This window comes from Nuphar pumila, chromosome 10, assembly GCF_984573655.1.
Source record: "Nuphar pumila chromosome 10, dmNupPumi1.hap1.1, whole genome shotgun sequence".
Taxonomy (NCBI): Eukaryota; Viridiplantae; Streptophyta; class Magnoliopsida; order Nymphaeales; family Nymphaeaceae; genus Nuphar; species Nuphar pumila.
The window spans coordinates 83590554-83618461 of NC_143258.1; the positions used below are offsets into that span (position 1 = coordinate 83590554).

Genomic DNA, 27908 nt, shown 5'->3' on the forward strand with positions numbered 1-27908 from the left:
TTATAACTCTGAGTGGATGATCTGATGTTCTATGCTTCCACTTTCATCTGAATGATCATGTTTGTGGCCTTTGTCATAGCCTAGTAGACAATCAACAGATGAAATGACAGTCCCATACTTGAATCCTACTGTGCTGTTGCAGAAGGTCTCTGTTGTACCATTGTTTCTGTGGAGGTTGATGTTAGCCAGGTAGAGTTTGCTGCACGATACCGTGTCACTGCACGCGAACTTGATAGCATTTGGGGTTCTTGAAGTTCCACTGATGTTTGTACATCACCTGGCTCACACGTACTGATGATGTCTGCTAGTTGCAGTAAACAAGCAGTTATTTTGTCAAGTCATTTATATCAAGATCCACTACAAGAAAATACGTTATTAGCGACGAACTTTCACGACGGAAATATTCCATCGCTAGTTAGCGATGGATTAACGAGCGATAAACATCCGTCGCTATAATTAATGAAGCTTACAAAAATAGCGACGAAATATAGTCCGTCGCCCAGTCCATCGCTACATAGCGATGGATTTTGCGACATACTATTTTGTCGTTATAGCCGCACCATTTGGCGACGACTTTTGCGACAAAATCTAGTCCGTCGCTACTTAGCGACGGAATATAGTCCATCGCTCATTTCATAAATTTGATTTACGTTGGCTTAGCGACGGGTTAATTCCGTCGCTAAGCCGTCGCTAATTTTCAAATAACCCTAATCCCAGACAACTTTTCCTTTTCTTCTTTCGCTGCTCCCGCTGTTCGCCGATCCCACTCCCGCCGTTTGCCGGTCCCACCGTCCGGAGACAGGTAAAGGATGCCCCCCCCTGCTGTTCTGGCAGGGGGTTAACCCCCTGTGTTTTTCGGCAGAGGGTCGACCCCCTGCTGTTCCGGCAGGGGGTTAACCCCCTACATTTCCGGCAGGGGGTTAACCCCCTGCCTGTTCCGGCAGGGGGTCGTCTCACTGGCGGAAAGGTTGGGGGTCGACCCCCTGCCTGAACAGGGGGTCAGTTAACCCCCTATGTTCCGTAAGGGGGTTAACCCCCTATGTTCCGTAAGGGGGTTAACCCCCTATGTTCCGTAATGGGGTCGACCCCCTGCCGGAACAGCAGGGGAGTCAACCTCTTGCTGGAACAACCTCTTTTTTTTCGTGGCGACTTCATTTTAAAATAACGTTTTTTTGTGAAGATTTTTCAACGGAACCAGCTCGTGCTCAGCCACCTGTGGTAAGTAAGTGACAAAAACAATGCAAATCGGGTAAATACCCATGGTGAGTAAGTGACACAAGCGTATCACATGTTATTTAATTTGTTAGATGTAACACTTTATTGTTCACACACTCACTTAGTTGTTGATATTTAGGGTTGCTTTGTTGGAGTTCGGAGATCTTGCTGAGCATGGTTTTAATGTATGAATATTGAAATATTCTTATTTTTGGAGTATGGAGTCCATGCAAGGCATGGTAGTAGTTAGTGAGATATTGAAGTGTGTTTGCTGCAGATACATGTTTGTCATTTGTTTGATATGAATAATTACGTTGTATTGCAATGTTTGATATAATTGTATCCATGCTTGCATGTAGTTACTTTCAATTTGATTATGGCTTCCATATGAAATTGTATAATGAAAACATGTTTCAAATGATTGTATCGTGTCATTAATAGTTTGCACATAAAAATATTAAGTTATCAATGCATGGATCAAAATTCTTGTTATTGTATGACATCATATATTGCATGATAAATTTGATATTTTCTTCATCGTAGCATTCTGATTGTTCTCTTTTAATTCCTTAGGCTATTATTCATAACATCATAAGAAAATGACTGCAAACCGTGAGTGGATGTACCGTAGGATAGTGAACAATGAGTTATCGCATGAATATATGGATGGTGTTGACAGTTTTATTGAATTTTCAACGGCAAGTGTCAGTACAGTGGATCCTACAGGTCAGATTAGGTGTCCCTGCAAGATTTGTAAGAATAATCGATTTGTACAACCTCACAACGTTAGACATCACCTATACAGGAAGGGTTTTGTGAGTGATTATCAGAACTGGATGTTTCATGGAGAAAAATTTAGAAACGATTTTGATGCACGGGTGAATGTGGTGCACGATAATCCATATACGGATTTGATATTTGATGCCGCAGGAACATAACTGGGTTCTGCTATGAGTTCTAGTGATGTAAGAACTGTCGTAGATGAAGAATCACCGAACGATGCAGCTAGTAGGTTTTATGATTTACTTAGAGATGCTGATGAGCCACTTTGGAACGGTTGTGAGAGTCACACTATCTTGTCTGCAGTTCTTCAACTAATGAATTTGAAGTCCGAGTATAATTTGAGTCAATCATGTTTTGATCGTTTGTGCATGATTGTGAAGAGTATGTTGCCCAAAGATGAGAAATTGCCACAAAATTTCTATCGTGCGAAAGTTATGGTCAACGCTCTAGGTATGGGTTACAAAAAGATTGATGCTTGTCCAAATCACTGCATATTGTATTTCAAGGATCAGGAAAACAACATATCATGCCCGTCATGTGGGCATTCTCGGTTCAAGCCAAAGACAAGAGGCAATGGTAGCACGAGATCAAAAGAAGTTTCATACAAGTCGCTCCGCTACTTTCCTATCACTCCTAGATTGCAGCGATTGTATATGTCTTCAAGGACAGCTAAACACATGAGATGACATGCAAATAAAGTTCGACACGATGAAAACAAGATCACGCATCCTGTTGACGCTGAAGCTTAGAAGCACTTTGATTGTACTCATCAGAACTTCGCAATGGAAGTGCGAAATGTTAGACTCGGTCTATGTACAGATGAATTTAATCCATTTGGGGGTAGATCAACTCCATACTCATGCTGGCCAGTATTTGTAACTCCATACAACCTTCCATCAAGCTTGTGTATGAAACGTCCAAATCTTTTCTTGTCTCTGTTGATCCCTGGTCCGACCTCACCTGACCAAAATCTTAATGTATATTTAAGGCCATTGATCGATGAACTAAAAGTACTGTGGGATGACAGTGTTACCACGTATGATGCCCACAAAAAATAAAATTTCAACATGAAGGCCGCTGTTCTATGGACAATCAGTGACTTTCCTGCATATGGTATGCTATCTGGTTGGAGCACACATGGGAGGTTGGCATGTCCGTACTGCATGGAGGATTCCAAAGCTTTTAGATTGAGGCATGGAAGGAAGCCTTGCTGGTTTGAGTGCTATCGTTGATTTCTACCCAGCGACCATCCGTTCTGACGACAAAAGAATGCCTTTAAAGCAGGCACAACTGAAATGGAAGGTCCATCCTCAAGATTGTCTGGCATAGAGATTCTAAGAAGATTGCGATACTTTCCAGATGTATTAAGAGATACCCGCAGTCCTACACCCTTCCGTGGATTTGGGAAGGATCACAATTGGACGAAGAAATCTATTTTTTGGGAACTACCATATTGGCCGACCCTATTGATACGACATAATTTGGATGTGATGCATGTGGAGAAAAATGTGTTTGATAATGTGTTTAATACAATAATGAATGTTAAAGGGAAAACGAAGGATAATCCGAAGGCCCGTATGAATTTAAAATTAATATGTAAAAGACCAGAATTGGAACTCAAAGAGTATAATGACAAAGTACTGAAACCAAAGGCAAAATACGTGCTTGGACCTGATCAAATAAAACATGTATGTCAATGGTTGAAACAATTGAGATTTCCAGATGGATATGTCTCTAACATTGCTCGGGCTGTGAAGATTGACGATGGACAGTTATATGGGTTGAAGAGCCATGATTGTCATATCTTTATGCAACGATTGATACCCCTAGCATTCCATGATATGTTAGACAAACCTATATGGGGGATATTGTCTGAGTTGAGCGTATTTTTTAGAACATTGTGCACATCGGAGGTCATAGTATCAGATGTAAAGAATCTCGAGGACTCTGTCATCACCAATGTTTGTCTGCTAGAAAATATATTTCTGCCAACATTTTTTGATGTTATGGAACATTTGATCATACATCTGTCATATGAACTAAGGGTTTGTGGCCCTGTGCAATATCGATGGATGTACCCATTTGAAAGGTATATGTTTTTTTATATTTGTCTCTTTAGTAACAGATATTTAAAATTTAAAATGTATATTTTTGCCAGATGCATGTTCGACCTCAAAAAAAGGTTCGTAATAAAGCAAGAGTAGAAGGATCTATTTGTGAGGCGTACTCTTTAAAAGAGATTTCAAATTTCTCATCTATGTACTTCGAACCTCATATTCCAACACGTTACACATGCTCGCCCCGTAACGATGATAGAGAACAAGTAGCTATAGCTAACAAGCTGTCGATATTTCAACCACTTGGGCATGCATTTGGTAGTTGCCGATCAAGGCTCTTGACAGATCGAGAGCAAGACACAACACTCATCTGTATTCGTTTTAATTGCTCAGCGATCGATGCATACATCGAGTAAGTATATGTAGACGCAACACAATTATAAATCCTTTTATGTTCTATATGTGGATACATGACTCGATAATATAAGTATTTGTGGTTTGCAGACGATTTGATCTGGAGTTGCAAAGAGAAGTTTCACATCTCACTGATGCAAAAGTATAAAAAGAACGTGAAACTAAGTTTGTGGAGTGGTTGAAACAGTTGGTAAAGAAGCTAACATAAATTTTGTACTTATAAACAACACTAAGTTACTTAATTGATCGTGATCACAATCATTGTTTATGTCTGTGCATAGGTCCGCCATGGTGATGTTAAAGATCAAGGAATATGTGATTTAGAAAATGGTCCGACCAAAGTTGTGCAATGCTGCAACGGGTATATCGTAAATGGTTATCGATTCCATACAAAAAATTATGGTATAAACAAATCAATGATGAATATTGGCATGTGTGTCAAGGGTAGCAGCTACGGTGAAAATGAACATGATTACTACGGTGTTATAGAAGAAACGATGGAGTTGACTTACTTAGGCATAAATAACAGGGTAACTTTATTCAAGTGTCATTGGTTTGATCCAACTGCAACAAGACTCGACAAAGCTTCAGGCATTGTGGAGGTGAATCGTAAATCTAGTTTTGGAACATATGAACCATTCATATTAGCCTCGCAATCTCAACAAGTTTATTATACTTCATATCCGAGTATAAAAAAGTCAGATAGAAATGAACGGTGGGCAGTTTACAAGGTAAAGTCCAAACTATACCCTAAGTATGATCAGTTATAGGAAGATGAGTTAGCTGAAGACAACGATTACTATCAATCAGATGATGTCTATGACTTCGTTTATGGTCACGATGTTGCACATGATATGAATGTCATATCTCCATTGGTCGATGAAACATTCATAGAGGAATGTGATCCAAATGATGTACCAAGTGGATGAGCAAAAAAGAAGAAGAAGAAGAAGAAAGTCAAATAAGTGACGAGGAAGAATTCTCAAGCTAGTGAGCAAAATCTTGTAATACAAACCTCTATTTAAATGCATTGCAATACTTGATGTGAATGATTTGAATTATTTGAATGTATTGTAATACTTGATGCGAATGAATGAGTTGTATTGCAATACTTGATGTGAATGATTAAAAATTTTATTTGAATGTATTGTAATACTTGATACGAATTATTTGAATGCATTGTAATACTTGATGTGAATGTATTGTAATACTTGATACGAATGATTCGAATGCATTGCAATACTTAATGTGAATGATTTGAATTATTTGAATGTAATGTAATTTATGCAACGAATGATTTGAATTATTGCAATACTTGATGTGAATGATTTGAATTATTTGAATGCATTGTAATACTTAATGCGAATGATTTGAATGCATTGCAATGCTTGATGTGAATGACTTGAATGCATTGCAGTACCTGATATGAATGATTTGAATGTATTGTAATACTTGTTGCGAATCATTTGAATGTATTACAATACTTGATGCGAATAATTTGAATTATTATAATACTTGATGCGAATGACTTGAATGTATTGTAATACTTGATGTGAATTATTTGAATGTATTGTATGACATGTTATTTGTTAGAATATGGTTCGTGGAGGTTACAATGGTCGCTTATCCAGTAGTAGCCAGACCCAACCTTCATCTTCACGGGCTCCTGTGATAGGTATATCATTTAACTAATTGGATGTTTGATTAGTTCAAATGCGCATTCTGATAATTTCTAACGTATTTTTTTACAAATGATATTTTGTCTGTACACGACCCACCTACACCAGTTGATCACACAAGTCATGAGCCAACACAGGAAGCAGGGTCTTCTTAGTCTGGCACAAGAAGACACATTCGAATAGTGTATATCGATAATCGACCGTAAGTATTTCGTTTTCAATTATTGCATATCTTATAAATATTTTATATTGATATTTACTGTGTACCAATTCATGTGCAGCACGAGGTTTGAGCCACAAGAAGTAGTACGGGAGATTAGAAATTCACTTCTTCATCTACCAGGACCGGTTGCTCAATGGAAAGAGTACCCAAAGGAGGTGTTAGACAGATTGTGGTCCTCATTCACGGTATATAGTTGTTCCTCATAGTTAATGTGTTTCATATTTAATTTATTTAAGTAATGTCTACTAACTTTCTAAAAATATTTGTAGGCTTCGAATTGCTTCGCAACTACGGTGGAAGAAAACGATGCAAGGAAGGTGTGGCAGAAGGTGGCTGCCAATCGATTTGCAGACATGTTGCACAATATGAAGACTGCAGCAAAAAAAGCATCTGGCATAATAGATGATCCACTACAGTGGAAGAGCCATGACCCTATTACTATCATGAAAGATTATTGGGATGAAATGTGCGATAAGTGGGCGAAAGATGTATTTCGAAATCGCTCTGCGAAGGCTGCACAAAATCGAGCGAAAATGCCCGAAGCGCATCTACACACAGGTGTATCTAAGACATTTGGGAGTCACCTGAAGAAAATGATAACTCATCAATATATAATATTAATTTTATAAGTATTGTTGCAAACTTGTGAACTAAATCTTTTGTCCTTTAACTTCGCAGGAAGCAGAAAAATGAGACATTATACCATATAAGGATATGTTTGTTGAAACACATAAACGGAAGACCACAGGAGTCTTCGTATTAGAGAAGGCAAGAACGACAACAATATGTATTTATTCTATTAATAATCATTGCAATATGCAAGTTATTATAATGTTATCATTAATTATTAATGCATACTTTAAACATTATTTTGTAGGAGGCATATGAGCAACAGATGGTAGAGCGATATGACGATGACGCTACTCAGTATCTATCATTTGATCTTGCAACATGGGTGATTGCAGCAGGTGAACCCAAAAAAGGTCGCGTGTTCGGGTTTGGGAGTAATCTGAACACTTCACCAGTTATTGCTTCTTCCAGTTACAACTCACTGACTTCTTTCGCCGACATAAGCTCCAAGCAGCAGCATATTCTTTCCGGTGATGATGTACGCCAGATCATTAAGGACACAATGAATGACTGCTTCCATGACACCGTCGCCCCCTTTCCCCGAGATGAGATCAACAATCTTGTGCTGAACAGGGGATCTTCGATTGCAGGTCCCTCTTAGGTATAATCACATATTCAGTTTTTTGTCTGCCTTAGAACACATATGAGCATAATCGAATCACATATATTATTTTTTGCCTGCCTTAGAGCACATATGAGCATGATAGAATCACATATACAGTTTTTTGCCTGCCTTAGAGCACATATGAGCATGCTATAATCACATATAAAGTTTTTTGCCTACCTTAAAGCACATATGGACATGATAGAATCACATATAAAGTTTTTTTGACTGCCTTAGAACACATATGAGCATGCTATAATCACATATTCAGTTTTTTGACTATCTGAGAACACATATGAGCATGTTATAATCACATATTCAGTTTTTTGACTACCTTAAAACACATATGAGCATGCCAAAATCACATATAGAGTTTTTTTACTGCCTTAGAACATATATCATTCATGATAGAATCACATATAAAGTTTTTTTCTTTGCATGCCTTAGATCACATATGAGCATGATAGAATCACATATAGAGTTTTTCTGCTTGCCTTAGAACACTTATGATCATGCTATAATCACATATTCAATTTTTTGACTGCCTTAGCACACATACGAGCATGATCGAATCACATATATAGCTTTTTGCCTGCCTTAAAACACATATAAGCATGGTAGAATCACATATAGAGTTTTTCTAGCTGCCTTAGAACTCATCTAAGCATGATATAATCGCATATAAAATTTTTTTAATGCCTTAAAACACATATAATTCATGATAAAATCATATATAGAGTTTTTTGCCTGCCTTAGAGCACATATGATCATGATAGAATCACATATAAAGTTTTTTTATTGCCTTAGAACACATATGAGCACATGATAGAATCATATATAGTGTGTAATTTATTTCATTATATTTTGTTTATCAATACTGACTGTTCTTTTCTTGTGTAGGCTGCTAGCGATAATCAACGTAGCAGAGCTGAAGGAACAGATAAAGGCAATGAAGAAGAAGAAACACAAAATCTTGGCGATGATTAGAGAATTGTGTTGAAGAAGTTCTATTTTTTTTGTTTCTTAAATGTAATTGTTGAATTGTAAATAATTAAACTTGTTAATTTTAAGGTGGAACGATTAATTGTTGTAGATTCCTTTTATATGGAATTTTTTGTGTAGTTTGTTTTTTATTTACAGAAAATATAAATTATACAGGAAATATAAATTGTACCGTTCTCGGTATTTAATTTTCAAATAAATTTTTTTATTTTTTTCGTGTTTGCGACGGAACCATCTGTCGCTGTGCATATAAATCTAGCGACGGCTTAGCGATGGACGTAAATCCGTCGCCAAGCCAAGGTCGCCGTTTAGTACCGACAGATTGGCGACAGAATACATCGCTCGTTATTCCGTGGCAATTAGCGACGGACCTGGCGACAGAGTTATTCCGTCGCCAGTTAGCGTCGAAAAATTTGCGACGTAAGCATACCGTCGCCTCATCGTCGCTAATCCATCGCTAAGCCGGTTAGCAACGGAATAGCGACGGAATGTGGTCGTCGCTCGCTAATCCACTGTTTTGTTGTGGTGATCTGATAGTCACATTGTAAAAAGAATATATACTGAAACCAAATCAATAGTCACCTTCACTATGTAAATATGAGATACCATTGATTGTTTCAGAAAGTTGATGGATAACTATCTTTTCAATAGCAGTAAATTTTTGCTCTGTATTAAATCATTAGTATGTTGGACTAGTTTGCATGACAGTAGCTAAGCTCACTTGAAAAAAAGAGCGCGATAACACACAAATTTCTACTATCTCAAGGTAGACATGTTCAATCCATCAATCTAATAGTAGTACTGAAGATAACTGCTTGGCTTTTGAAACCAATCCAAATTAGGAATTCACCACGAGTAAGTGCATCACTTGAATCCAAGTGTAAAGTTGCTATTCAATTTAGTGGAAAACTTATTTGGAGATGCTGTTTTCCTGGTCAAGGATCTGACCATTTAACTCAGTCTTAGACCATGAATTTATGATCAATTCTTGAAGAAAGGGCAATTTTATACAGAGCTGTTCTGTAGGAAACATGCCTTTTGGTGATACGCTGGTCAATTCTGTGTATTGCATGTTCAATAAACAAATGCGTCTTATGAGTTAAACCTCCTGGTTTTTGTGTTTGTGCACAGAGATATGTTAGCATTTCACTAATGCCACCAGTGTAAAAGAGCTGGGCTCCAGCCATGAACTCACCTGGTTTTTACATGCAGTTGACGAATCACAGTAAAACTGGTCGATAATGATTGGGTTGCTAACATTGTTCATCTGGATATTCTGGAACCTTAGTGCTCTAGCATAGCCTGATCCTCCCTGTTTGGAAAAACCATCAATTATTTCAGGACAAACTCCCAAGGCAGACATAAATGTTAGCTACTTGGCTTAGTGCTTTGCATGTCTCAAAGCCAGTCTGGGGAGATTAGAAATATAAGAGTTCTGGTTAATGCCAAGTGGTTGGAGTTGTTCCCAACTTGTGAAAGTAGGCCACAGGATTGAATAGCATCATTTTCTTGTGGTGAGTTATTATTACCTGCCATGTTTTGATCCTGACACCATTTGTAGTCTCTGTAAGAACTGCGGTATCCAGAACCACAGCAGTGACTACAGAGGTTCAGTTGTCTTTTCCAAGGCTCCCAATGCTGCAAAAGAAAATTTCTGTTAAAAAGAGTTGGTGGCATACCAGGCAAGGTGCATTTGAACTTGGTTCAGATAAGTTCAAGCCGTCTTCCAACCATACTTGGAAACACCCAAATGTCAGGATACACTGTGTACGTGTGTGTGTGTGAGCGCATCTGCACATGCCTGTGCACGCGTGGTGATTTGTGTCAATACACTGAAAATGACCTTTAGAGAGTAATTGTTTAATTGAGCAATTGCCTTCACTCGATGCTACCGAAAATCCAATATTTGTTAAATTTTTATTTTTTCTTCAATTTGACTGATCGCAATTTGTTGCTGCCCATAATATTTGTCTAATAATTGTAGTAAAAACATATTGGGTAAGTTTTGGTTTCATTTATGAAGGACAACACCCCAGGTTGGGATGTGTTCATTGGACTAATACGAGAGAGAGAGAGAGAGAGAGAGAGAGAGAGAGAGAGAGAGAGAGAGAGAGAGAGAGAGGTTCCCAATTAGGATATTATTAACCAAATGCCAAATCCAACTTCAGTCTGTGGTGTTAAGATAGTTTTCCATTGGCACAGTAAATCCAAAATATCTTGGGGCTTTCTGGTCTCTGCCAGAACACCAATCCAGGGATTCCAAAAGACCAAACCTTTTTGTTGGCATTCAACTGCACCCTTAAAAATGACTAAACATATATTGCATAGCCCCTATGACAAAACTTTCTTGCTGTTAAGATGAATGCTTGGATGCACATTGTGATTAGAAAAAAGAAAATAAGAGTACCTGATCCCATGACCTGGTCCACAGACGATGTTCTTCATCTTGATATTTGAGGTGCCATTGACAATTGAGATACAGTCATCCCCTGAAACCAACCAATATAACTTATCTTTTGTATGATTGTCTCTTTCTATGGTGTCTCAGCTAGTGCTGATAGAAATAGGGAAACCAGTTCACTTGCATATTGATGAACTGGGCAGAGTCGGCCAGAAATTTTTCTGCGAGTCGACGTTACCGTGATCCTTGGCTCCAATGTTAATTGGTTTCTGAACCGGTTTGTTTTTCAAAATAATTCAGAAAATCATCATGAATCGAATAAGATGGAATCGTTCTGAATCCGGTCTACTTAGAATTTTGTTTTCTAAAGAAATTTAAAGAATAGAAAGTTGAAAATTTTATATAAAACAAAGAAAATACAGAAATAAAGTAAATGACGACTCATAGGGTTCAATCAAATTCTAAAATCAAGGCATAGGCTCCATTGACGGTGGTGGTCGGGTCTAGTTCCCATGACCATGAGTTTAAGCCTGGACCAACATTTGAGATGGTTGGTAAACATTCACCTTGTGTTGTACGCTTTTGGGGGTGATTGCTTGGGGGAGCAGATCCAGCGTTTGGGACAAAACACCTTATTAAGGGGAGCCATGTATAGGGATGGCAGTGGACCTGGGGGGTCCACCCCTCCCCTGTCTCAAAAATTTGCCCTCCATCCCTATATGGGTTTTGATTTTAACCTCCATCTTTCGTCTATTTCCTGTTTCATGTTCGCCATCTCCGGTCTAAATGAGGCAAGGTGGGGTCGGGCCGTTTCTTCCCGGTCACTGCCATCCCGAATCCTTGCCTCCATTTCCGTGGTGGGAGGGGACTTTGGACCTCTACCCTTACCCCGTTAGAAGAAGGAGAAGAGGTAGATTAGAGAAATGAGAGCTCGCATGGCTCATTAGAGGAAAGATAGAAAGGAGAGAAGAGGGAGGAGAGAAAGGGTTTTATGTTAGGGTTATATATATATATATATGATTTTATAACTCGTATACAAGTATAATAGTAATTTTCTTAACAATGATCCAGGACGAGGTGAGGCTTGGGCAAGAGTAAGTCCATCTTCACATACATGGGTTTTGATTTTAACATCCATCCCGGGTCCATTTCCCCACTGCCATCCTTAGATATATAGTGGCTGACCCTATAATAAAAAACAACCCTCCCATTAAAAATGGAGATTTCAGCTAAATCGGTTTCACTCATCCCCTATGTCATCCGTATCTTCTTATCCTTAAAGATATCAAGTTTTTTTTGATCAAATTGGACTCCACTGATGATGCGTACATTATTCATTTAGTGAAGATTAACATTCAAATCACCATTGATTTGTTTGCAGGATTTTGTGAGATTAAAAAATCAACTGTTGACGGAACACAAGATTCTATAATTAAAAAAATCATATTTTGTATTAAAAAATAGAATCCAATGACCGATTCTTATTAAGTTAATCATGTTGAATTTTCATCTATGACGCCAGATTTGATCAAAACAACTTACATCTTAAGATTTAAGAAGAGTACCAAGATGGGGGATGACATATGAGATGAGTGGTACCAAACTCAATTCCAGCGCACTGCCCCCTTATTAAAGTGTTCAGCTCAAAGCCTCGTGATTGCTGGCCTTATCATCTATCCATTTTTAAAATATTTACACAGAGAAACCACACTCAGGATTAGAGACCTAACTGCACTGGCTCTACATGCCTTACTTATGGTTGATGTCTTGGCAGCGTAAAACTTTGGGATTACCTCTTGCCCCCAGGGAGTCGCCACACTTTGGCTTGTGCAACGGGCGACTCTCGTGAGATTTAAACATAGACCACCTGCTTAGTGACATAGGCCCCCATCCCACTATGCCAAACCCTTTTACTTTATTCTTTAAACATTTGTTTCTAAGTTGCCCACAATGATGGATAAAACGTCAGCCACATGAACAATGGTGTTCTAACATGATCGATGCAAATGCTAGACAAGGACATCATGTAATTATTGTGGACAGGGTCAGGACAAGATTGAAGTGGACAAACTATGGTGTCATTGTCCAGCATCGCCAACGAGTGAAACGCCACGGGATGCAGTTGCCATCAAACATCCGAGGCTGCGAACGTGCAAAAGGCTCATCTGCCGCATCTCAGGAACGTGATTTCACCGTTCCACTCCATTGTTACGTTGAGAATGGGGTGGGTGGAACAATGAAATGAAAAAAAATTAAAATCGGGGAGAGTTACCCCCCTGACACTCTGCCTCACCCTCGCGACCCTCTCTAGCTTCCACTCGCACTCTCTCTCCTCTCTCACCCCAACCCTGAAACTCCCACTCTTCGACAACCCTCCCTTTGGAGAACAGGGTGGGTGGAACAGTGAAATGAAAAAAATTAAAATAGGGGAGTTACCCCTAGACACTTTGCATCACCTCTGCGACACTCTCTTGCTCCCACTCCCACTCTCTCTCCTCTCTCACCACAACCCTGAAACTCCCACTCTTTGGCAACCCTCCCTTCAGCGAGTGACGCCCAGCATGCATCATCCGCGAATCCGGTAGGTACATGTTGAGATTGTTAGGGTTATTCTGCACGTCCTGGATCATCTTGAGAAAGTTTTAGTTGTTGTAGGTGTTGGGTGTAAGAAGAGGAGGTGAGAGAATTCAAATGAAGAAAATGTGGGTTCTTTTCCTTTTTGAAATAAGTTTGGACTTATGATATAGAATAGTCTCATATTGAAGAGTTTCAAGAAAGTTATAGGCTTTATAACCTATATGGAAACTCTTACACTTGTTCTTAAGGACAAGAGGGTGGGATGACTACCACACACATGCGCGCCCGCCCGCCGGGCCGGGTTCGGGTTCGGGTAATTGGCGCTTTAGGGCCATATCCAATTTGCTCCAATTTTCTGTGATTATTTGGATTCATTAATGGGTTATGAAAAATGATAATGGGTCACGACTCCTCGTAGTCCGTGTCCGTTAATGGGTCTTGACTCTCATCGAATTCTGTAACGGGTCCCTTCCACGTTTTTGTAACCGTTCGTGGGTTATAAAAACGTGGTTAGGGTTAGGGTTACACATATGTTGTAAACACAGAATTCAAAGGAAGTCTTTGATCTTGCGTTTTCTCTCTCCCTGTTGCTGCTGCTCTCTCTCTCTCTCTCGTTATCCCTAAAGGGGTTTTCTGCAACAACGGTTCAGAGAGGTTGTCTTCGAAGGACGATCCGTTGAAGTGCACCGATCCTGATCGTCGAGGCTATTGTATCCTGGGGGAAGGACGTCAGACCCTATTTGCACTGTATGTGGGAACGAATCTTCTCTTAGGGAGTACTTTCGTACGTCTTAGCCTTTTACATAATATTAACATGCTTTGAATGTTTTTATTGTGTTCTATGCAACTATTTGTTGTTTTGCTTTTGTCTGGATTTTGGTATGATGCGAAAACCGACATGTTTGCTCCCTGTTCATGTTTCGATCAACTGTCTATCATGATTTTCATGTTGATTTATGTCCTGTTTTATATCATGCTGTTGATTGTGGAACGATGTGATCTGAAATACGATCCAACAGTAGGTACACCCGTATTGTCAGATCCACGGTGAGCTTCGCCCACAACTCCAGCCCCTGTAAGATGTTGTCGAACGACAGGGAAGATCCCGCGGCCCCAAGCCCGTTTCTGGCTCATGAGTGTACTGCGCATCGTCAAGCCCTAACTTGAGGGCCTTATTTGAGGGATTGAGATCGAGGCCCTTCTGGTATGCGATGATAGCCTCGTTCAGGCTCGGCTTTGAGCCCACTATAGCCCTTGGACCAATTGGGCTTGAGCTCGATCATTTTTTTTGGCATCGACAAGGGTGTCAGAGAACTTTTGGAGGGAGACATGGGCAGCAGAGCATTTGGAGTAGAGGACATGTTTCGTTGGAGTGAGGGTAATGGCATCGAAGAAGTGCTAGATGAATCCAATATGATACCAATTATAAAACATGAATAATGGTTAGGTGTATCAAGTTGTACGATCCAAAATGAAGTTATTTGACCCATTAACCATTTATGTCCATGGGCACAACAGATTTAACAAACATTGGACATAAAAAACACAACTTTCATGAACAAGCCATCGAGTATTGTTATTACAGAATAGACATAACATGTGTTATGTCAGTTTTGTTCTTTTGTTCAGTCTGATCTTGGACAAGCCATCAAACAATCCCTAACGAAACATCAAAGTCCAAATTAAAACTGTCGTTTATCCCTGTTATTAGCAAAACAAAATTAAACAAAAAAAAACCTTGACGGGTCATTGCAAAATTGGAGATTGAGAGAAAAAAACTAAAAAGCATGCACCTGTTCCAATTTTGGCGTTTTGGATCAAGATGTTGGTGGACTCACTTATATGAATGCCGTTGGTGTTGGGGCTGTTCCCTGGCGCTTGCACGTCCACCTCCGAGATGTAGACAACATCTGAGCGTGAGATGGTGAAGTGGATCTGCTGGCCGTTCCTGAAGGTCAGGTTGTGCACTCTCACTCCAGAACTTGTGGCAATTGTAAATGCCTGCAAATGCACCCAAAACCCCTCCATTGTTAACATATATGATGCTTCACATGCAATCTGATCAACCCGCTTTAGAGAGAGAGCCGAAAGAAGATCAACATTAATACTCATGAAGATCAACAAAATGTTGAACCCATGAACCAAACAAAATAGAAACCAAAACTAAAATATAGAAAAAACAAAAGCTAAAGAAAAAGAAACTACAGACAGCTAGCAACAAACAACAAAGCCAGCTCAACCAGGATCCGCTGGATTAGAAGAAACCACCGTTGAGTGAACATTGTTCAGATGAAAGGAGAGGTCTCTAAGATGCATACGTAAAATCACATATACGTCAACCATGATTTTATGGACAAGATGATTAAGTATGACCGAAATTTGACGGAAAGTAGCATCATTGTGTGCTATCCAGACAAACCACCAAGTAGTAAGCAACCATGTCTTCCAGATCAGTCTCCACAGCTTGCATCATCTAATTTCAATAGGGCCCAGGAGCAGATCAAGCGCAAAAGACTTCTCTTTGACAATTACGTTCGGAGATCTCCACGTCCTATTAAATAGGGCCACAAAGATTGGGCATGACCAAAATAAATGAAAAGTGGTTTCTTCAGCAGCTTGGCACAACACACACCAACTTGGAAACTGAAAGCCCAACTTCTTTAAATAACTGTGAGTCTGAACCCTATCATGCAAAAGTAACCAAGTCAAGACCCGAGATCTTGGAGAAGGGCTCTTACCCCATAACGCACGCTCAGGAAACCAATCTGCCCCGGGGGGAACAACGATCTATACACTTTGTGGGTGTGGAATGCACCATTTGGTGCAATCGCCCATTGCAACCACTGATCATAATTTTCAGCATCCCCAGTTTGATCTCTGAAGGACGATAAGACTCTCAGTCACATGCTTCGCAAGTACGAGATCGCCAACCTCCGGGTTCCATGGCAAAAATGAGATAAATTAGGAGCACCATATTTAGCATGAAGCAAGCGAGCACATGGAGAGCCTGGTTGATGGGCCATCCAACATTGCTTGGCCACAAGAGTAATACTCTTGGAGAAAAAAACACCTAAGCCAGCCATACACCTAGGTAACACCACCGTTCGCCAACCAACCAAATGCCGCTTACTCTTAAGTTGACACCCAGACCAAAGAATATCCGTCATTAAACGTCAAATTTGCTTCTCCACGCCAACAAGCATCATGAACATTGACATGAAGAATTCAGTGATAGAAGAAAGAACATGTCTGATTAAAGTCAGACGGCCAGCAATAGAGAGATAAGACACCTGCCACGAAAAAAGCTTGCTTTTCACTTTTTGAATAGTTAGAGCCCAAGCAGCGGAAGAGAGGCGCTTCACTTGTAACGGCAGACCCAAATATATCATCAGCAACTCAGAGATTGCACAATTAAAAATTTGTTGACCCACTGCAAGTATAGGAGACTGAACATTGAACATAGTAAGAGAACATTTGCTATCATTTAGGGAAAACCCAGAAAGAGAAAGAAAGAACTGGAGAATAAGCTTGAATCTAAGCATCTACTGCACGTTTGCTCACCCAAAAATAATCATATCATCAGCATAAATAAGAATATGGTCAAAAAAATCTGGAACATCTAGAGGATCTATCAGGCGCTTCTCCGTAACACGCTTGAGCAACACCACGAGACCCTCAGCAATGGCATTGAACTACAAAGGCGAGAGAAGGCAACCTTGCCTTAATCCACGCCCCAGCTTTAGAGAGAGAGAGAGCTCACTGTGGGAAATACCGACTTACCAAGTGTAAAGTTTTTGAGAATGGAAAAAATGGGAAGAATGCCTCTTCATTTTAGCCCTTCACTTAAAAAAATGAGAGAGATTTTCAAGAAACTTCCATGTTGATTCAGTTCAGACTGGTTCCCTGACAGCCGGGCCGGTATTCCGGCAACAATGAGAGAGTAACACGTTCTCTCTCTCTCTCTCTCTCTTGATTCAGCTCAACTGGCAGGACTGGTTGATTCAGCTCAACCAGTTCGGCCGGTTGCTGTGGCAACAATGAAAGAAAAACGTTCTCTCTCTCTGCTGCTGGAATACCCGCTGGTAGGGAACCAAATAGACCGAGAGAGAGAAGGCATTCTTTCTATTTTTCGTTCTCAAAATGTGTACACGTGGCAAGCTGCTATGGCATATACCCTCTCTATAAAACGAGAGGGTGGTGTATGTTCCCCCTCGATGATTCACTGAATCCCACGTCTGTGTTCGGGGCTTTGAATGAGCACCACTTATACAAGCACATGGGGCTCGTATTCCCGTGAATGTTGACATAACTTTGCATCGGACTCTGATGTTGTTGCAAAGACTTAAGTACCCTTTCTTGCTATTCTTCTCATAAAGTGATGGTTTGAGAAAATGACAAAAATGCATTCATTCAAAAAAGAAAAATCAAACAGTTCAAAAAAAGGACAAACATGTACTCCATCCAGAAAGTCGAGGATGATGTTGACTCTTCAAAGTCTTCTTCTTCTTTCTCCGTAAAACACTGTAAAACCCTCTCTCTCTAGAAAAGAAATCAAGGGAGGATTTTTGAAAAGACTTAAGTGCCCCAAAGATGATTATTTAAGACCCAGTCTTTGCACTGCAGGATTATCTGAGAAAGAAATCTCTCCTGGAGGAGGCCATGAACATCAACCCTCTCACTCTCTCTCTCCCTTCTCTTTATGCTTCTGTTCACATCCAGCAGAAGATCCTACATTGCTCCATCAAGCACTGAATGACCAACACATTGACTGTTGTGGAGCCTGATTCAGAGTTTTTACCCTTACAGGAGGAGGGTTTGGGGGCTCCTCCCAGCGTGGGTAGCATCATTCAACTAAATGAGTTGTAGATCCTGATTAAGAGCTTTTACCCTTACAAGAGAGGAGTAAAACCATATCTCACTCTCTCTCCCTTCTCTCTCTACTTCTGTGCACATCCAACAAACGATCCAACATTTCTTCATCAAACACCGACTGACCTGCACACTAACTGTAGCATCGTTCAACTTGATGAGTTGTGGAGCCTGATTTAGAGTTTTTGCCCTTACATGAGGGGGGTTTGGGGGCTCCTCCTAGCGTGGGTAGCATCATTCAACTTGAAGAGTTGTGGAGTCTGATTCAAAGTTTTTACCCATTCATATTTTAAGGCATTAAATCTCATGTTTGAACATCCACGCATGTGCAGTTTGCTTTCATCATGTTCAGTTGCTTTCTAGATTATACTTTAAATTCTGGTGCATTTTAGATCTATCGATTTGTATGTAACCAGAGCTTATTTTAATCTGAATTTTTTACTGCAACTTCATGCATATGTCTTCATGCTCTCCACCAAAAATCAGATCATTTGGAGTTTGTTTGACCCACTTTAAAAATCAAGATTCAGAACCTGTTATTTTGCACCGTCAGGATTTTAGCAGAATCAGGACCAACTTGCGAGAGTGATTTCTCCCTAACCAGAGATGATCTTTTCGATCCGTAAAAAGGGTTATTTTTTAAATTGAATGAGCATAGATCTAAAACCGAGACATATTATTCTCTTTTAACTGAGTGGATGGAAGTTAATTATAACTTGTTGGAGACATATCTCGGTTTTTAACAAGTTTGAAATATTAAATGAGCATAGAAAGTTATAAAACTTTTCAAATATAAACTAGACACATAGAGAAAGAAAACCCTTTTTACAGATTTGGAAAATGATCTTTCGTTGAGGAGATATGACTCTTACAAAATTAACTAAAAACCTATGTCACTCAAATAAGACAGAATGATAGGGGTCTGGTTTTAGATCTAAATGGGATATCAAATGACTATAGAAATCACTGAAAATTTATAAGAATAAACTAGACTTCATAACAAAGACACCACTTTTTACGGATTTAAAATCCAATCTTTGGTTAGGGAGATATGGTCCTGACAAGTTGGTGTTGATTCAGATAACGATTTGTATCACAAATCGATGTAGTGTTTAGCGAGAAACACTACAAATCGCTATAGCGAGATCCAACAACATTATAAATCGCTGTGGGTCTCGTTAGACACCCGAAAACACTATAAATCATAGTTAAAAGACCGAAAAATACTACAAATTGCTGTGAGGCTCGTTGGAGACCCCAAAGCACTATAAATCATAGTTAAAAGATCGGACAACACTATAAATCATTGTGAGGCTCGTTGGAGACCCAAAAATACTACAAATCATAGTAAGGACTCATTAGAGATCCAAAAAATCATAACAATGATTTGCTCAAGAATATTGCCAATCAAATAGCGATTTGTTGAAGAAGTGCTACAACAATCATGATATGGGGGCCAAAATCAGAACATTTATAAAATCTGGATACAAGGTTCTGGTATTTAATCAAAATAAAATAGTAATTGACCATGAAAAATTTTGAACATTTACAGGGTTAAACTAGACACATAAAAAAAGAGAACCCGTTTTACAGAATTGAAAAATGATCTCCCATTAGGGAAATAAAATTCAAACAAAATGGATCAAAATCTGAGCCGTTAAAATGACATAGGGTGACAGGGTTATGGTTTTTGACACAAAACTGGTATGAAAACACCATAGAAATCACTGAAATTTGGTATGAACAAAGTATATTTAATTTATAAAACAACCCTTTTTACGGATTGGAAAGATCATCTCTGGTTAGGGAGAAATCACTCTCGCAAGTTGGTCCTGATTCTGCTAAAATCCTGATGGTGCAAAATAACAAGTTCTGAATCTTGATTTTTAAAGTAGGTCAAACAAACTCAGAATGATCTGATTTTTGGTGGAGAGCATGAAGACATATGCATGAAGTTGCAGTAAAAAATTTAAATTAAAATAAGCTCTGGTGATATACAAATCGATAGATCTAAAATGCACCAGAATTCAAAGTATAATCTAGAAAGCAACTGAACATGATGAAAGCAAACTGCACATGCGTGGATGTTCAAACATGAGATTTAATGCCTTAAAATATGAATGGGTAAAAACTTTGAATCAGACTCCGCAACTCTTCAAGTTGAATGATGCTACCCACGCTAGGAGGAGCCCCCAAACCCCCCTCATGTAAGGGCAAAAACTCTAAATCAGGCTCCACAACTCATCAAGTTGAACGATGCTACAGTTAGTGTGCAGGTCAGTCGGTGTTTGATGAAGAAATGTTGGATCGTTTGTTGGATGTGCACAGAAGTAGAGAGAGAAGGGAGAGAGAGTGAGATGGTTGATGTTCATGGCCTTCTTCAGGGAGAACTCTTTGTCTCCCTTGATTTCTTCTCTAGAGAGAGAGAGAGGGTTTTACAGTGTTTTATGGAGAAAGAAGAAGAAGAAGATGACGATGAAAAGTTCAAACATACATTTTTGATGGCTCAGGTTTGTTTCGTCGGATGACCATCGAGAGGAACCCCCAAACCTTTCTCCTGTAAGGGCAAAAACTCTGAATCAGGATCTATAACTCATTTAGTTGAATGATGCTACCCACGCTGGGATGAACCCTCAAACCCTCCTCCTGTAAGGGTAAAAATTCTGAATCAGGCTCCACAACAGTCAATGTGCAGGTCAGCCGGTGCTTGATGGAGCAATGTAAGATCTTCTGTTGGATGTGCATAGAAGCGGAAATAGAAGGGAGAGAGAGAGTGAGAGGGTTGATGTTCATGGCCTCCTCCAGGGGAGATTTCTTTCTCAGATAATCATGCAGTGCAAAGACTGGGTCTTAAATAATCATCTTCGGGGCACTTAAGTCTTTACAACCACTCTTTTTCAAGAATCGTCATTTTTTTTGGCACCAATGGAGGAGAGGGTACTTAAGTCTTTGCAATCGCATCAAACTCCAACGCTAATTAATGCTGACAAACATAGGGATACGAGACACACATGCTTACATACGTGGTGCTCTTTGGGACCCCCGAACATGAGATGTAGCTAACTGCCCTGTTCGGAGGGTGAACATATAACCTGCTTTGCTCTGAAACCGATCTATGGAGGGAGAGCCAGGACCAGGTGCTCGTGAAGCTAACATCCTCACCAGGAATGTGTGATAGCAGGCTCACATATTTTATGTCAAAATTCACATGAGCGGGCCCACAGGAATGGCATCTGATGGGTGATGGCATCAATGGAGGTTGGGTGGATAGCAGATCAGGTCGAAGAGGGACCTTGGACAGAAAAGCATTCAAGGTCAACCCTTGGATGCCGTTCATCACCAAGATGAGTGACGTGCAAAAATATCACAAGGTATTTGAAACAAATCTGAACCATTCATTTTGCAACGCCGATGTCATCCATCTAGGAAATGGACGGCATCAGAAATACATGTGGGAACCATCTAGGTTGGAGTCTTTGGTTTGGTGAGTTTTTGGATGCCGTTCATGTTAGCGAAGAACAGCATCCAAGGGAACTTGGATGCTTTTTGGTCTGAGGTCCCGCGGTCCGATCCATTCATCCAGTGGACGGTGGATCAAGCGATATGCCAAATCACCAACACCCACGTCCTTCCTTGCCACCATTCATTGTGTAAACATTGGCCCACGCCCACCCAAAATTCCTGATGTCATCGTTGCAGATAAAAAAGCCCTAAGTCATCATCGACGGTGGTGATTCCAAGACACAAAAAGTTTGTGTCTTGTCATATCACCTGCAAGTGGGGATGCATTGAGCCAGGTACTCGATGGCATGCATTGGATCAGGTGCAATGTGATTGCACACTTTTAGTGTACTGCTGCACCTGATCACTGACCATCTGATGTTGGCTGTATCTCAAAGATGGGTTTTTAGGTGCAGCGATCACGTTGCACCTGATCCTCCTTCATTCTAATGGGGTCTGGCTGACTCGAGTGCATCATTCATATACATGGGCCTAGGTCTTGGGCTTGAGCCCAATAACATCTAGGCTTGCTTGAGCTGATAAGACTTGAGTTGGGATGGGCCTAGACCTTTTTGGCGGGCAGTCTAGGTTCAAATCCCATGGGGTCACCCCTTGTGTAAGCCAAAGCTTGGCTATCTCTAGGGGTAGAGGGGTAAGCCCTCAGAATTTTATGCCGACATGGACAGATACCGTAAGTATGGCAGGCTGAGCTAGCGCAGCTCGGAGCAGAGGCGGTTTCTTCGAGTAAAAAAAAACAAGTTGAGTTGGGCTGTCCGCAGGTTAGGCCATCTCTCAGGCCCAATGGCCGAATGGGATCAAACAGGGTTGACCCATGTCCACACTGCCAAACCCCATGTCTAAACCTACTAAACTAATCCAGGGCTGCCCACGTATGAAAGCAGATCAGGTCATACTGTACGCAACCTATTCCTTGGAGATATCCCCAAAGCACATCTCATTTGATGGAGATGTCATGGGCCCATCTAATGCTATTAAGCGAGATGCACGGTTCCCAAGTGAGATGTGCGGTGGGGATTGAATATAACGGATGATCCAATGGTAACATTATGACCTGATAACTTCTCTACGATTGTGCTGGTCCAAGGTTCAAACTTCAAAGGTGCCATATACAGGACCCGTCCACAACTCATTCAAAGTAAATCAAAGCTTGCTAAAGTGCTAGAGGGATAATTTACGTTTGTCTTGTTGATCTTTCTGGATGAAGCCCACCATTTGTTGCCTGAACCATTGATGACGCCCCCACCTTGGAAAATCACACCTTTCAAGTTCGAGAACACAAGCCATGTTCTTGGGTTCTTTGGATCCCAATCCTTTGGTTCATCTGGTGCTACAATTTCTCCTGCTATCTGTTAGCATATGCAGACCTATACACACACACACTATCACGGACCAAATTATGGTTGCATGCGTTATCTACTTAATTAGACCCTTTGAATATACGTTTTGAGATGAATATCAACCTTTTGTATTGTAAAATTTTTAATGGATTTTGAAATGCTGATTTTTAATTGTTAAAAATCTACCCTGCACTGTGTTTTTCAATGAAAAAAATACGGTTTTTTAAGTCGAGAAAATTTGAAATGTTTATGACTGTAAATCTTCGGATAGTTAGAAAAACTTGCTCACAAGTCAGAATCCAATGATCCAAATGCCAATCCTCACAAACCAGACCGTGTAGATCATATCTGCAGGTCAAATGCACAAAAAAAAAGAAATAAATGAATAATATATATTTTTTTGATAAATTGTTTATGCATACAAACAATTGTAGCAAATCTATCTTTACCATTTCAACAATAGAATCCTATAATGTATTAGACATGATAAAACATTAGAATATGGTAAATAAACTATGCTAAACACATTTGTACGGTTAGATTTAACATTTGGTGGCTAAATCTATAAAAAAAAGGAGTGTGCACCACCGTATGGTCTCATGGTACAGAATGTATGTGTGTATATTTAAAAACTGGCAGAGGCCTACAACATAGTTGCATTGGTAACTCGATACGCTCTAGTGTTTGCCTATGTTTAAGAAACTTGTCTCAATTACTTGAAAAACGTGCTCCATCGTACATATTTTTATTACATTGGCATTTTGCATACAAACAACAATTTCATTTTATAAGGACACTATTTTTTATTAAGAGTTATAAATATTATAAATTGTGAAAAATCATTATATAATAATGATTGATTTAACTTATAATGTTTAACCATTTTAGTGTATAGGTATTTTTATAAAAATATATACTTTGTGTCAACTTTTTGAGAAACTCATACCAATTCTTTATCAATGTGTATTAGAAACTTATATCAATATATTCTGGAACCATTTCATACGCATTTTAAAAAAAAACGTACCTGAAACTTTTGAAGTCCTCACGTACTCGTACCAATACCTAGAGTATAAGTGAGTTGGTTCCATATCCATGTGGTCCTATTTAATTTGCCCTCGATCCAGGTTGACTTGACTGGATCTAGGTGACCCTGATCCGTCTTAAACCAACGCCCTTTGAGCAAGATCGCGGGCTGCGGTTCAACCCAAAATTTGCACACCTCCCCAGAGTTTTTTCCAATTACAGTTTCATTCCCCAATCAAGTTTCCTTGTTCAAAACAATGGGGAAATTAAAAATTACTTCGGAGCATAGTTACAAAAGTTTTAAATGCGTTTTTTCGGCAGTAAAAAACTTTCATGATTTTGATTTTTTTAAAATCTCACTTTTTTGGCAAAATCTTGGCAATAAAAAGTAAATAAAATATTTAAAAATAGTTTTTATAAGAAAATCTAAATAAAAAATATTTGAAAATAAAACTACGCATTTTTCATGATAAATAGCCGTTAAAAATATAAATATCACGAGTGATATTTTGAAAATATCACTAGAAATTGCCATTCTTAACTTTTAGGTAATTTCTAGAGATATTATCGCGAGATTTTCATAAAGCTTGTGATATTTATCACTATTGGTAATTTTCATTTGCTATTCAGGTGAAAAAATGGTGGCAATTACTGAAAGGCATGCACACAATTTATTGGTAACGACCCAAAAAACTGGAGATTTCTGGTAACTACCTGAACAATCAAGTTATCAGCACAAGGCCCCCTTAACCTCACCGATTTAACCAAATAACTCCTCTTCTCTGGCACCAAAAACACAGAGTTTGATGTGTTGCATGCTATCTTCCATGCTTTCACAAATGCCTGATTGAACATGCAGCATAATCATACAGTTAGTGCTACAATCATAGACTACATATATACTTGCCAAGTTGACTCTGTAAGTGGCTTGAACCATGAGTCAAAGGCTGAGTGGGTCAAGATTCTTGACTTGGCTCTGTCAGGTGGCTTCCTAAACTTTGCTCTTGTTTTGATCAACTAAAACAGACTTGCCCAGTTTGGGCAATGGTTTGAATTAATTGAGTCATGTAGGCTTGAATGTTTATTGAGTCATACAACTTGATATTTAGATGATTAGCCCTTGGTTAGGTCTGGATCAGGTGATATGCTATATCACGAAAAAAAACATGATCCACCATGACCCGTGCAAGACATGAAAAATCATTTAAAACCACACATAATCAAATAAGATTACACATGAGAGCCCTATGCAACTTAAAGTTCTATCACAGTGTCATCCGTCTGTTTCATGTAGTTCATAAGTGCAAACATCATGGGCAATTGCTTAATTTTAGCTTTCCTTTTTGGTATAACACAGAAAGAATTTTGATTTTTGATTTCTCAATGGTTGTCAACTTGAGAAATTCAAGAAGGTTTCATACAGTTTCTTTCCAAAAAAAAAAGGAAGGTTTCATACAAATATTTTCAATGGTAGTATCTCAGTATCATCTGCGATCCCATCACCAGCAGCTCCCAGGCTATCAACATTCACCAGTGTGACTGCTGCACCATAGCTCTGCAACCTTGGAGTTGTGTGCTTCTCTCTTTCTAATTCCTCCTCCTCTTCATTCCACGTCTCGAGTTCGATAAGCTCAAGAGCTCCGAAATCGTCGATCCGCGATGCGATTCCATGAACTGCAATAAGCAAAGCTAGGAGCAAAAATAAGCATGTTTGACCCATTATTTTGATGTAGTACTGATATGAATGTGTATTGAATTTATATAATTCGATGAAAATTTAGGAAACTTGATTTATCAAAATAGTGAAGTTAGTAGTATAGATGAAGGATCATAAGGTGGCTTGGCTTTGAAATTAGGAGATGATGAAGGTGGTGCCGACAACCCTTTTGCCTTTCCTCATACTTCAAGTAAAAGGAATAGCCTGTGATTTTGCTTTACTCTTCCACTTGCATGCAAATCAATGAGATTTATGAGAATTTGTTCTAGTAGCATGTGAGAATGATGCATCCTAGAAGGTAGGAGTTGGACATCCACTACAAGAAACCTGTGGATTAGCGACGACCTAAATCCGTCGCTAAACTGTTTAGCGACGGATAACTTCTTTCATCGCGATTTTTTCGACGCTAAGTAGTGTCAGAACTTATCCGCCGCTAATTCCGTCACTAATTTGCAACGGATTAGCGACATATATGATCCATCGCGAGTCCTTCGCTATTTTAAATTAACGATGGATAATATCCGCCGCTAATCCGTCGTTAAATTTTAAAAAAAAATTGCTCGCTGCCGGCGTTCTCCAGCAGGGAGCAATTTTTTTTTGCACAGAACCGGCGCGTTTCGGCGTCGGGACGCTCTTCCGCAGTGAGCCAGTCACGGCGGGAGAATGGGTCGTAGTGAAGACGGGATCCGACGAGGGAGAGGTGGGATGGGCGGTGGAGACTGGCGAGGGACACCGCCGGGAGGAGCGGTCAAGGCAGGCGGTGTAGAACTTGCAGAAGGCATCAGGCTGGACGACGACGCAGAGGATGGAGGTGCCGTTGGTGCCCGAGCAGGAGGAGACGGGGACAGAGGGATCGCTGCAGAGCACCAACTAGCAACATCTCTATCCGTTAAACAAAAATAAAAATTTAGCGAATTATTTCAAATCATCGCAACAGTACTTACCCAACATTCCACGGTTGCGATCGAAGAACCCATAGAACGAACCTGGAAACACAAGCACCACCCCTATCCTTAAACGAAAAAAAAACAAGCAAATTAGCTACACGTGGTATAAGAGGTGCCTGAGAAGGTCGACCTCCGTGGTGCGAGAGGTCGCTGCACGTCGTCAGAGGAAGGGCGGGGCTTCTGGTGTTCTGAGAAGTGCCTCAGGTGGGGATGGTTTAAATCAAACGGGGGGAGGGAAAAACAGAGGGAAGAAAAATTTTGAACGGGGGGAGGGAAAATTTCGTGCCTCAGGCGGGACGGTTTAAATAAAAAAATAGCGACAGAATTAGCGAGAGAATTTTTCTGTCCCTAATTCGTCGCTAATTAGCGACGGATTAGGAACAAAAAAAATTCCCTTCTAATTCCGTCGCTAATTATCATTTTTTGTAGTGTTTTGGCGATGAAAAAATGTTGTCGCTAATTAGCGACGGATTTAGCGACAGAGATATTCCCGTCGCTAATTTTGCAAATATTTCAAATGTTTGCGACAAATAGTTTTCGCTCACTAATCCGTCGCAAATTTTCGTCGCTAATTAGTATTTTTCTTGTAGTGATCAAGCCGGCCTGACCTGGGCACATTAGGGCTTGATGGGCCGAACTCAACCCTGGCGGGTTGAAAGCCCGGCCCTAGACTTGTCAGGGTGGGTTTAGGTCAAAATCGAACCAGGCCCTTTAAAATTCGATTGCTATCTGATTGGATTGTGCCGTTCTCCATTGAAGTGGAACCTGGCCGGGTTAGGCTCTACAGTCATTAGGCTTCTGGCTGTTGTGGGAGCCCAAACTTGGTCCATCTTGGCTCCATTGAAGTGCTTCTTTACCCTTCCACTTGCACGCAGGGGAAGATCAGGTGCAATATGATTGCGCAT

General features: G+C 39.9%; 1 pseudogene; it reads right to left on the reverse strand.

Annotated features, from left to right (window-relative positions):
* Nucleotides 1-27908, reverse strand: LOC149827100 (putative polygalacturonase At1g80170; annotated as a pseudogene).